This window comes from Henckelia pumila, chromosome 3, assembly GCF_033568475.1.
Source record: "Henckelia pumila isolate YLH828 chromosome 3, ASM3356847v2, whole genome shotgun sequence".
Classification (NCBI taxonomy): Eukaryota; Viridiplantae; Streptophyta; class Magnoliopsida; order Lamiales; family Gesneriaceae; genus Henckelia; species Henckelia pumila.
Genome location: NC_133122.1, coordinates 183,952,201 through 183,966,398, shown reverse-complemented (window position 1 = coordinate 183,966,398; position 14,198 = coordinate 183,952,201).

Sequence of the window (14,198 nt, the reverse complement as noted above, 5' to 3'; positions counted from 1 at the left end):
TGAAGTATTTGAAAGATATTTGAAAATGCGTTTTAAGGCGAACAAATGTGATTTCTTTGGACATGATTGAAATCGTGCACACAAGCAAACACTAAACATAATGTCCGGCCTACTAGCAGTAGCATAAAGTAAGGAGCCAATTATACTACGAAAGGAAGATTGATCTACAGATTTACCATTTTCATGCTTGTTGAGTCTGATTGCTGTGCTCATCGGTGTGGATGATGATTTTGTGTTCTCCATCCCAAACTTCTTTAGAATCTCCTTGATGTACTTGCTTTGGTTCACAAAGAACCCATCCTTGCACTGTTTGATTTGCAATCCGAGAAAATAGTTAAGTTCCCCCATCATGCTCATCTCGAAGTAATCCTGCATAAGTTTAGAGAATTCTTGACAGAGAGATCGTTAGTAGAACCAAAAATTATGTCATCAACATAAATTTGCACAATCAATAAATCATCTTTGACATTTTTTGTAAATAAAGTAATGTCAATCTTTCCTCTCGAAAAATCATTTGAAAGAAGGAAAGTAGACAATTTTTCATACCAAGCTCGAGGAGCTTGTTTCAAACCATACAAATCTTTGTTTAGTCTATACACATGATCAGGAAATAATGAATCAACAAAGCCATCAGGTTGTTCAATATAAACTTCCTCTTTTAGTTCACCATTCAGAAATGCACTCTTAACATCCATTTGAAATAACTTTAAATTTCTAGAACAAGCAAAAACAAGTAGCATGCGAATAGATTCAAGTCAGGAAACAGGAGCATAAGTCTCATCATAATCAATGTCTTCTTCTTGACTATAACCTTTCGCTACGAGCCTAACTTTATTTCTAGTGATAGTACCATGTTCATCAAGTTTATTCCTAAAGACCCATTTAGTACCAATAATAGATCTATCATGAGGCCTAGGAACAAGACACCAAACATCATTACGTTTGAATTCATTTAATTCATCTTGCATAGCAATTATCCAAGAATCATCTAATAAAGCATCATCAATACATTTAGGTTCAACATACGAAACAAAAGCAAGATGATTGAAAATATTATTAAGAGAAGAGCGAGCGGTTACTCCATTTGAAGGACTACCAATGATAAGATCCATAGGATGATCTTTGTGAAGCGTCCAATCCTTCGAAAGTGGTGTTTCCTCAACAGAAACATCTATATCATTTAGGCTTGAGGAAGTCATCTCTTCTTCGAGTAATTCTACATCATCATTGTTAGCGCGAGAAACTATAGACATAGATTCATCAAATACAACATGCATAGATTCTTCAACAAGTAAAGTACGTTTATTAAATACTCTATAAGCCTTACTTGTTGTGGAATATCCGAGAAAGATGCCTTTGTCGGACTTGGCATCAAACTTACCGAGGTTGTCCTTAAAATTATTATGGATATAGCATTTTGAACCGAAAGCTCGAAAGTATGAAATGTTAGGCTTTCTCCCTCTCCATAATTCATATGGAGTTTTCTTGAGAATAGACCTTATTGATACATGATTAATGATGTAACAGGCAGTGTTCATTGCTTCAGCCCAAAAATATTTTGGTAAAGAATACTCACATATCATGATCTTTGCAATCTCTACAAGTGTCCTATTTTTCCTCTCAACGACCCCGTTTTGTTGAGGAGTCCTAGGACAGGAAAAATTGTGACCGATGTATTTCTCTTCACAAAAATTTTTAAAACTCTCATTTTGAAATTCAGTTCCGTGGTCACTTCGGATCTGCTTTATTGAAAGATTTTTCTCATTCTCAACACGTTTGACAAAAGTTTTAAAATAATCAAAGACATCATTTTTGTGAGCTAAAAACAATGTCCACGTGAAACGTGAGAAATCATCCACAATGACAAATGAATAAAGCTTCCCTCCTAGGCTAGCGTTCCTCGAGGGACCACATAGGTCTAGGTGGAGAAGTTCAAGGGGCATAGAAGTTGATACAAAATTTTTGCTTTTAAAAGATTCCTTTGTATGTTTGCCAAGTTGACATGCATGACAAACAGAATCCAATTTTAAATTGAGTTTTGGCATACCAACTACTAGATCAAGTTTAAAAAAATTTTCAATGGTACTAGGACCAACATGACCTAGTCGTCTATGCCAAAGAATGTTTTCATCAACATTCAAAGATACAAGGCTTTTGATATTTGATAAAGATAAATTATTTAAAGAAACCTTGTATACATTTTCACTTCTATATCCTTTGAAATTTATGGATTTGTCAGTCGTGAGTGATATAGTGTAGTGCTGGGAAGTGAATTTGACTTCATAACCTCTATCGCACAATTGACTTATGCTTAGTAGATTATGCTTAAGTCATTTCACTAAGAGTACATCATCAATCAAGCAGGATTTATATATACCTATTGAGCCTATTCCTTCGATTACTCCTTTGCTGTTGTCTCCAAAGGTGACAGTTCCCTTCTCCTTTGGTTTGAGCGATTGGAGTAGCTCTTTGTCCTCCTTCATATGTCTAGAACATCCACTGTCTAAATACCATATTCTAGGGTGAACATTTTTCTTATTTCCCTGCAAGAATTGATTTTGGTACCATTTAGTTCTTTTGGGTCCACAGTGTTAGAAAAGAGAGATACAAAATAGATTTGTAAGAGTTCAGTCTCTTATAGCGACATCATCGACACTTTCCAAGAGTGCTCCCAGTAGTAGGTCGGGCTATGGCCTCTTTAAAAACCTATTTCCTTGGACAAAGCAGCGTTCATCAGGAAGACCGGTCGCAAGTCAAGGCAGTTTAAACCGGTCTATGATGAACTCTCTTAGATCATGTTCTCATAATACCGACTGATGAGTTGTTAAGTACTCTTAGGCCTCCATTTTATAGCTCTTTTGATCATATTGATATTTCAAAGATCTACATTTATGTCTAACATGACCTACTTTACAGCAGTAAGAGCATGTAAGGGGTGATCTTATTTTAGCTTTAGCAATAAGACTAGCAAAGTCTATAGATTTCTTATCATACCCTATTCCACCCTTATCAAAGCTACATTTCTGCATGCTTAGTAAATTATTCAATTTATTACTACTAACATTGAATTTATCAAATGATTTTTCTAAGTGAGTTATGTCATCCTTTAATCTTAGGTTTTCATGCTCCTTAGTTTCTAATTCATTTTTGAGGTTTCTATTTTTCTTTCTAAGTGATTTAGCCATATCAAACATATGTTTATATGCATGTAGTAATTCATCATAGGAAGGTACCTCATCATCGTCGTCAGAGACGATGTCATCACTCTTTGCCATGAGGCAGATGTTAGATACCTCCTCGTCATCGTCGTTGTCGCTCCAAGTGGCTATGAGTGCTTTCTTCTTGCCCTTGTCATTTTTCTTCTTGAGAGGGCATTCATTTGCATAATGCCCTTGTTGTTGACAGTTGTAGCATCTTACTTCCTTGTCCGTCTTCTTCTTGAAGTTGTTTCCTCGCATAAATCTTTTGAACTTTCTTGCGAAGAGTGTCATATCATCATCATCATCTTCTTCTTTGACTTGGGTGGATAAGGCAATCCCCTTTGCCTTGATCTTCTCATCCTCTTTCTTAGATTCTTTCCTTGTGGATACTTTCAGCTCATGGGTTTTTAGGGTCCCATGAAGTTGATCAAGATCATAGGATGCGGTGTCACCTTTGTTGGACTCAATGATGGTCATTCTCTTGGCATCCCACTCCTTGGGTAAGGCGCGTAGAGCTCTCCTCCATACTTGCTTGGTTGGATATTGTTCTCCAAGTTGGGCTAGCTCATTAATGATTTGAGAGAGCCTTCGGAACATTGTGTCTATATCTTCATTTGATTCCATCTCAAATGTCTCGTATTTGAGTTGTAGAAGATCTATATTTGTCTCTTTGAATTGGTTGGTTCCCTTGTGGCATATCTCCAATTTGTCCCAAATCTCTTTTGCGGAGGAGCACATCGAGATCTGGTTGTACTCGTTCATATCTAGGAAACAATGCAAAATATTCATAGCTTTAGCATTTTGAGATATTAATTTCATATCCTCCTTTGAAAAGTCGTCCATTTCCTTAGGAATTTTGACTCCCTCAACCTCTTTCATAGGTATGTAGGGACCTTTCATAGTTACTTTCCAAATGTCATAATCTACGGATTGGATATATAGGGGCATTCGATTTTTCCAATATCCGTAGTTTATGCCGTTGAAAAGAGGAGGACGATTGGTTGATTGCCCTTGAGTATAATCGCTCGCTAGATTTTCCATAGAGCCTTTTTTGAAAATATTTTGTAAAAAGGTGGCTCTGATACCACTTGTTAGAACCTAATTGGGGGGGGGGGGATTTAGGTTATATTGGCAACTTTAGCAATTTAAAGCGATTATGCAAGTACGCAAGCAGAAGACTTAAAACAATCAAATATAAGTGCGTTAAATAAATGTGTTAAGTAAATAAAGTAGTAAAAAGGATAAGAGATGTTTATGAAAGTTCGACGATAAATCATCTACGTCTCCCCTTCTTGGTTAAGATCGATTAACCAAGGATCCACTAGCACTTTGAACGTCTTGGCTTTGAAGGCTCCAAGGATAGTCGTACAACTTAACACGATCATCGCGCCGATGCAACTCAACACACTTGGCCGCGCCGATGCAACTCAACACACTTGGCCTTAAGGACTCCAAGGATAGCCTCAACAACAATTACACACTCGGGCTTCACACTCGAGAGTACAACGAAAGCTCAACAACTCACAAACAATTTCTACAATCAACTCTCTAATTGAAAGAAATATGTATGAAACTCTTGAATGAACACTTGAGAATTAGAGAAGAAGATTGCTTGAGTTGTGTTTGAAATGGCCTTGGAATGCATCTATTTATAGCTGAAAATTCGGGCAGGTTCGTTGCGTCCGTTCTGGCCTTCATTGTGTTCGTTCGGCGAACATTTAATTCTTCCAGCGTTGGTGATGAACGTTGTGTCCGTTCCTAGGTTTGTTGCGTCCGTTCGGCGCAATGCAGCTTTGGTCGGGCGAATTTATTCCTTAAAAATTGGATCACGATTTTGGCAAGAACGTTGCTTCCGTTTCGGTTCGTTGCAGGCTGCGCGACAAACTTCAAAAATTCATATCTCACAATCTACCGGTCGGATTGACTTTAAATTTGGACAGTAGCTTTAAAACATCCTGAATTTTATTGTGAATGGTGGCAATTGGATTTGTATGCTTCAAAAGATTTCAGTATTTTTCTGAAGTTACTTCGTCGTATTTTTGCTTCTTGTTCTACGTGACACTTTTGAAAAATTCATTTTTCATGATCTAGCCGTTGGATTTAGCTGAGATTTGAACCGTAGCTTTTGAGCATCCTAAACTATAATATGATTGGTGGAGATCAGAATTGGATGACTCAAAAATGCTCAGTAAGTTTTGCAAGTTTCTGCTCCATGATTTATCTTGTTCAACTCCATCATTAGAATATACCGCACAAGAATTTAATTGTTTGATAAGAGTCTAATCTGCAAGGTCTCACTTTAAACGATTAGAAATAATAACCTAGTTTTGTAATTATCAAAACAAGATAAATTATCGCATTAAAAACATTAATCTCATTTAAGAGATTTGTATGCGTTTAAGGCGTAACATATAGTTTATTTAAGGCTTTTAGAGCATGATAGGTGATGTTTGACATGCTAGATAATGTATGGTATTTATATATTATAGTGTTGCATGGTAGGCTTGGACCTAGATGGGAGCTTCTAGGATCTGACATAGTAAGGTACAAAAGTATTATTCGAGATATTCAGATTGAGTATGCATGTATTATGTGTTTGTATGAATTATGTTATTGCATGATTTATACGATACAACATATCATGACTGTATGTTGCATACATGAGCATATTGATCTAGTATCTTTGAGATATCCTATAGTAGTACGGCGTACACCCTATGAGTTGTGAATGGTTGGATACGTAAGTCTTGTGTTAGGTCACCATTATGGTTGGACACTTGTACTAGTATCAGGTCAACATTATCCACTGGGTATATGAGCCACCTCCTGAGGCGACGTCGCATCGTGCTATATACCCTGGTCCTGGTCTATTGAGCTAGTTTCTTGATCTGAATGTCTTGGTACCCAGTTCATTTGCACACATGCACGTATAATATCATATACTCATACTCTCATACTGAGCATTTTAGGCTCACTTCCGGTTATTTTTTATTGTCTGGATACCCCATTCAATGGGGCAGATGCAGGTAGTTCTCCTGTTGACAGAGATGTTAGGTGGTGACCAAGGCTGAATGACAGGGTTGACCACTAGGTTTTGCTTTTCTGGTATTGATTTATTTAAGTTCCGCAATTTACTCTGATTAAGATTATTTATTGATTAAATTCATACTTAAGATTTTTATTATTAGGTGCTCACGGTGCATGTCACTAAATTTATGGTATCAGAGCATGCAATAAGATTCTTTGGAACATAGTATTAATTTTGGGTTATCCTTTGTAGGATTTCGATTTTGATTCAATGACGATAGCAATATCAGAAATTGGAATAGCAGGATAACTAGGCTTTTCCAAGATCGTCATTGCCAAGGTTGGCATCAGAGTTTCGTATTATGTGGATCCCAGCAGGATCGAGCTGGAAGAGAAGATCCAGTTTTCAACGTCAGGCGCTTCTCAGGGTTGAATGGAATGTGTGACATGTAGTCATCCATTCAGCTTCGACCAAGGAAGCCACCCCGTAAGATCCTACCAAGAGAGTGTCTCAGGAATCCTTGGACATCTATAGTAGGATATAAAATTCTTTAGATCTTGCGAATAAGGAGGACTGCTGACATGCATTGATGCAGAGCATAGCAGGAGATCAAGTTCAAGATCAGTAAATGGAATGAAAGAATTCCGCAAGAATTTAAATACTGTATTAAGTTTTGTTGTAAACAGTATTTCAGTTGTAATGTAATGCCCCAAATTAGCCTATTCGAGATTATAGGAGATTAAGATTGATAATCAGAGATTAGAGAATTTGAGGATTTAATTGATATTTGAGAAGGGACCGATTTGTAATTTTTGAAGAATTCAGGGACCAAAGTGCAAAATTGGGATTTAATATATATTCTTGGCCCTTAAAGGATTGTTTGACTAGTCTTCTTTCTTCTCCCTCCTTCTCCTCCACTCCTCCAAGACGATTCCACCATTAAAGCTTCCTTCAAGCTTTCAGATTTCAATTCTTGCTCGATCCGTCCGATAGAAATTCAATCTGAAGGCATATTTGCGATCACAGCTGCGAGAGCTCCGTTGTACTATAAGTTTTTCTTCGATCAACCTTACTTCGATTTTTGGATGCCGTTAGAATTGAATGATTTTTGGATATGTCGTTCTTGAGCTAGCATAGATCGTATATTCGAAGTCGGATCGGAAAAAAGATTGTCGTTTGGATTTGTTAGGAATTTTGGAAGCATAATTCAAAAGTTTGGGTTTTTAGATTTGTTGGTATTGTGTTGATTTGGTTGAATTGTTGTTGTTATGATGTTGTTTGGATCGATATACTGATGTCTGTGGTTTTCGGTTGATCAGATTATAGCCGTTATGCCGTCGGTTTGAGATTTTCAGATTTTAGGGAGTTTGATTGAGTTTTGGGATTTGTTTGAATTGGATTGATTGATATTGGATTGTATTTATGTCTGTATATATTTGACTGAAGATTGTGGAGTTCATAATTTACAAAATTTAAATCGTTGAAGATTTGATCGAGAACGGTAACGAGTTTACTTTAGTCGTTGAACTACGATTGATCGATTTTTGATTAGAAATCTTGTTCTTGTAGCTTGTCCAGATTTTAGCTACGACGAACCAAAGAAAGAGGTATAAGCAGACATCGGTTATAAGGTATAGAACACTCAAGATAGATTGATTCTTGAGTTTCCCTAAATCACATACTTGCATGACTACTTGTTCTAGAGTGGGAACTTGTATTGTGTTTGAATTTTTGATCTTAATTGATTCATGATTTAATGCTTTGAGATTTCTATATGCATTCATCTTGAGCCTAAATCTTTGATTTCAGCGGGCAGCACGATCTTTTTATTTTAGACATTTTGGGGGCTATATTTGAGTGGCCTGAGTTGTAGAAGTTCACCTAGTGTCAGCATACTCCTTATAGTCGCACCAAAGTCTAGAGGATAGAGATACGTGACACCACCTCGATCGGGAGAGTCGGTGGGTTGTTTACGTGATCTCATCCTCGGGATCCCAAAAGAATACCATAAATTCATTCATTTATCAGAGTTGATATCCCAGGTTTAAAGACATGCATTTACTCGTCTTAACATTTGAAATATTGATATTGTGTCATATTTATGAGATATTAGTTGGTATTGCATGTTATGTTGTTTTTTACTGGGAATATTATTCTCACCGGATTTATCCGGTTGTTGTCTTGTCTTTGTATGTATGCGTGGCAACAGGTGGGGCATGACCGAGTCAAGGATCGCATGACTAGATCGAGTTGGGAATGATAGAAGTGAGGACTTGGTGTTTTATAAGTCGAGTTGTGTATTCGAACTTATTATGTATTTTGGATTGTAAACTGGAACCGATGCATGTTCTACGCTTTTGTATATTTGTACAACTTAGAAGTTATCTTGTATGGCTTTAGGCATGTTGTATGAATTATGTTTGTTGAAATGAAGATTTTGAGTGTTGAAATGGAGTTGAGATAAATTCTGGATTTTTGGTTCAGGGTTGATCTCGCTCGAGCGAAGGATTCTTACCGCTCGAGCGAGGCATGTATTTTTTTTGAGGCAGAGTTTGCCTCGCTCGAGCGGACGTTTTATGCCGCTCAAGCGAGAGCATTTGTTGGCTGTCGGGCAGAGTTTTGCTCGCTCGAGCGGAAGATTTTTACCGCTCGAGCGAGGTCCCTTTTAAAAAAAAATTTGTTTAATCTCTTGGATCTTTGTGGTTGGTAGTTTGATTTATTCTTGATTAGATAATTAGAACCGAGGTCCTTACATGTAATTAGTTGAATTAGATGTATTAAAAGATTTTAGTTATTTGATGTACTTAGTTATTGTTGTATTGTACATCTTTCAGTGTAATCTTTTGATTAAGTTATGTATTACATGGGATTGTAATAAAGATTGTACTAGAACCTAGATTAGTGGTTTAAGTATTGTAATCTTTGAGATTATCTTGGTTATATTGAATAAAGTATTGATCGTTTGTTTAAATGTGTACTTGAGATTTAATTATGTTACAGATGAATAGTTCTATATGTTTTTCCTAGAATATTCTAGTAAGTCAAGTGTTTTCCAGGGATGATGTGTATTATCAGGGGCATAATAAGAAATTATACTAAGCACTGTGGCCTATGTGAATAGATGATTAGAATAATTAGAAGGAAGCGCGACCTTAGGCTTGTATTAATTTGGAAGTCTCTCACGTTTCAGATGGTTATTCAGGGGGAGGCTACCTTAGTCTAGAATTTATGTTGTCAGAACAGGTAATCCTTCTGAGCAGATAAGTTTCGGTCTTTGATTTGGGATTTTGGGATTTAATCCAAGAGTTTAGTTGAATTGGTATTCAACAAGATTGAATTTTCAGATGCTTGCAGACTCGGGATTTGAGTTGTGCTTCTGTAAAAGTATGTAAGTTTTCCTTGACCAATGATTTTGGTCCAGATAGGAATATTGCTTAGTAATGATAGAATTCATCAGAGACTAAAGAATGAGTTATGTCATGATGCTGATGACTGTCAGGTTTTGAGATGGTATAGTAAGTGCGACCTTATGCCGGTTTACTCTGGGAAGATTGTTCTGTTCCAGTTTGGCATTTTAGGAAGACTTACCTCAGTCTCGATGTATGCACAATCATAGAAATGGGTATACCTATCAGGAGAATATTCAGATTTTATTTGAGTCTTCTTTAGATTATTCTTGGTGTTTGGTTAGTGCCAAAGGATGTGATGAATTATCATTTGACTTCGTCAGAGATATAGATTTTAGTTTTCGTTGATAGATAGTCTTGGAAAGATTTCTTGACAAGTATTTATTCTGGACAGATAGTTCTCGTACGTGATACTGGGGGAAAACCAAGAGGTTTGACCAGTATTATCTGATTTTATCAAAGATATAACTAATGATCAGGGTCTTGATTACTTGATGAATGTGAATTCTAAGTGATGGATTTACTTAGGACACCGAGATGACTTATACTGGGAGAGTTCAGGGCTGGATGTGGTGGAATACATTTCCAATGTTACTCTGGAAGTCTTTTGTACTTCATAGGATTACGGAAAATTTACCCAGCTTAGAGTTCATTGCAAAAAGTATAACTTAGTTAGCTGATAACATTGAATAGATACTTGATCTTATTGGTGGATGGAACTGTGATGGGATAAGTGTTTCCTGACAAGGAACATTTGCATCAGAAGAGTTTGAGATATACCAGATGATTGATCTAGTTAGTGTTTGACGGATGTCATGAGCCTGCTAAGTTACAGCATGGATTCGAAAGTAAGAGAATTCACTTGGATAGTGAAAGTTGAGCACTTAGGTGTTCATGTTTGCTTTGAAATAGTTAGTTAGACTGGTGCAAGATTAGTGTTCAGTGACTATTTGTGACTATCATTTGAGGCAGTCGGAGATAGACGTAGTTGTTTCCAAGAAATATGCTAGTTCAGCTTTTGGGTTTCCTTCTGCTTAAGAAGAGTCGATAAGAAGTTTTACTTCTAATTTTTCTGTGGCAGATACAGATGTTGTAACCCCGTGATGGGGGAGGTAAATGTTCTTTTATTGAAAGAATGATTGAAATTGTTCATTACTTGTAATTAGGAACTGAACTGTGAGATTTTTAATCATTGGAAGAAACTGATAGGATTAATACAGTACCTTGGTAAGCAGTTCTCAAGAATGTTTTTGCAGTACTTCTGGGATTTCATTGTCAGGAATTGATCTAGCAAGTGTTTGAATTTCAATGGATACTAACAGGATAGCATCAAGTGTTTGGACATGGGAAAAAAGGACAGCAGCTGAGATCTAAAGTTACCAGGTCTAGCGGGATTGTTGTCAGTGATTTTTTGGGATGTCTATTGGATGCGTTAGACCATTGATATGTCTGATTCGATAAGATCGAGTCAGGGATTAGCTAGATTGTATTGATTTAAGGACTTTTCCAAAGAGGGATTTTGTTCATCTAGTAGAGCAAGTCAGAATTCAGCAAGAAATTATTATTATCCGTGGCAGGATAATCAGTATTATCATTTTCAGGTGTTATCTCAAGTTATGAGATAGATGTCATTATATTAGTATTAGGGATTGTACTAATCGAATTTTGAGTCAGCATAATAAATATTGATTTTTTCAAGAAGAGAACCTAAAGGGTTAAGGAAATAAAAAATTGTGGTCAACAACGTTGTCACATGCGATACGACAAGTGTTAGTCATTAATACGAGAATCCTTTCGGTGTACAAGGACTTGTGTACTTAGTTCAGGTGGAAAGGTATAAATTGCTTTGTTTATCAGTATATTTCCTAAGTATTGGATGTATCAACAGATCTAGATTGAACATTGACAACTTGGAAGTTTGTATCACAAGCTATCGATTCCTGAGCAGAAATTAGAGTTCTCACAATGGACTTTGTGACCCATTTACTAGTATTCTCGAGGAATTATGATACTATCAGGTTTTTGATGTATCGACTCATAGAGATAGCACGTTTTGTTTTGTGTAATCGAAATTTCACTTTTGACAGTAGTGATTGATTATACATTCAGGAAATTGCGAGTTTCCATGGCATACAAGTGGCATTGTCAGGGAATGGGACTCCAGATGTATTTTCAGATTCTGGGGGAGTTTGTAATGTGATAAGGGTAATATTCATGGCTCGAGTGTTTCTTATAATCCAAAGACTGATGATTATTCGGAATTCATGATTTGTACTCTTGGAGATATGTTACAAGTGTGAACTTTGGTCCAGCTTGACAAGATCAGTTTCCACTGATTGATTTTGCGTACAACAACAGTTATAATAACAATAATGTTGTGACACCATTTGAGGCGTTGTACGGATGGTGATGTCATACTCCACTATTCTGGAAAGAAACGGTAGGTTGAAGGACCAGAATTAGTTCAACCAAGGATTGATACAGTTGATTTACCAGAAAGGTATCTCTATAGTTTATTTGTCCAATTGGGATGTTGGAAAGTAAATGAACTATAGTACATATCCAGATGTTTGAATTGCCAACAGGTGAAAGCTGAACGAAAGAATCCAGATGGTCTATTGCAGAGTTTATCAGTTCCAGAATGGAAATGGGATCACATTTCCATGGATTTTGTCACACAGCTACCACGTTCATCCAGAGGGTGCGATGCCATTTGGGTGATTATTGATCGTTTGACGAAATCAGCATGTTTCATTCCATACAAGATGACGTACAGACATGATCAGATGGCAGAGATCTACGTCAGAGAAGTGGTAAGATTACATGGTGTGCCTAAATCTATCGTTTCAGATCGAGACCCTAGATTTACATCACATTTTTGGCATAGCTTGCAACAAGCTCTTGGTACTCAATTGCATCTGAGTACTGCATATCATCCTCAAACAGATGGACAGTCAGAATGGACTATCCAGACACTTGAGGATATGCTGAGAGCTGTAGTACTAGACTTTGGTACTAGTTGGCAAGATTCATTACCACTTGCTGAATTTTCTTATAATAACAGCTATCAGAATAGCATTGAGATAACTCCTTTTGAAGCACTATACGGAAAGAAATGTAGATCACCGTTATATTGGGATGATATCTCAGATGTACCAGATGTTGGGCCGGATATGATCCAAGAAATGACTGAAAAAGTGAAGCTTATACAGAAAAGAATGAAAACAGCTCAGGACAGACAAGCAAAGTATGCGAATATCAGACGAATACCTCTATCTTTTGATCAGGGAGACAGAGTTTTCTTGAGGATTTCTCCATTTCGAGGTAAAATCATATTTGGCAAGAGAGGAAAATTATCTCCACGTTTTATCGGTCCATATGAGATTATCAAGAAGATAGGAGATCTTGCTTATCGACTTGCTCTTCCTCCATATTTGTCTGGTATTCATGATGTATTCCATGTCTCTATGCTACGGAAGTATCAGCCTGATCCTTCCCATATTATTCAGTCTGACGAAGTTGAACTTGACGAGACTCTCAGTTATTTTGAACAGCCTATTCAGATTCTTGATCGTAAAGACAAGCAGCTCAGAAACAAAACGATTCAGCTAGTCAAAGTTCAGTGGAGTCGACATGGCATAGAAGAAGCGACTTGGGAGACTGAGTCAGATATGAGACAGAGATTTCCAGATTTGTTTCATTGATGTGAGTTCTTATTCTGTTTTATGTTATTTCATTCTCTTATGTGTATACAGATTGCATATACAACTTGCTTATGATTTCGAGGACGAACTCATGCCTTAGTGGGAGAGAAATGTAAGGCCCGGGATTATTTAATTTTAATCCGAGAATATTTAATTTGGGAATATTTAGAGTTTAGAATTAAATTCTAATATTCTTAAATGAATAATGATTGAAATTGAATTAAATCACTTTTTTGGGGACTGAATTGCAAATAGCCAAAATTTCAGGGACTAAACTGAAAATAGCTTATATTTATCTTAATTCCCACTTTTTTATCTTCATTGTACACGTGAACATCAGCTGAAAGGAAGGGAACGAAGAACCGAGCAATTCTCCAACGTCATTTTTGTCCCGTGAAAGCTTCGATAACTCGTGATCCGGTCGTCAGAAATTCGAGATAAATATATATCTGCGATCACCGCTCCGAGAGCTTCGTTTTGGTACAAATTTTAATTTGTTTTGAAGTGTTCAAACTTGGGAATTCAACGTTCGAATCGGAATAGAAAAGCTTGAGGTTTGAAGTAGTTTGATTGATTGAATTGCAACGACTTCGAGCAGATTTTGATACATGTTCATCATGTTATGTTTTCAGATTTGAAGTATTTGCAGACTCGACATCGAAAAGTATAAATAACGGTTAATCCAGATGGGATAGAACACTCGAAATAGCTACTATTTTGAGTATTCCCTTGTTAATCACATACTTGTTTGATTATGTGCTTTATGTGATTAGATGATTTTTGTTGTTTTGATTGTTTATTTGATTAACTGTTCAAGGTATTTTATAGCATTTAATGCATACAGATTATGTTGCATTCA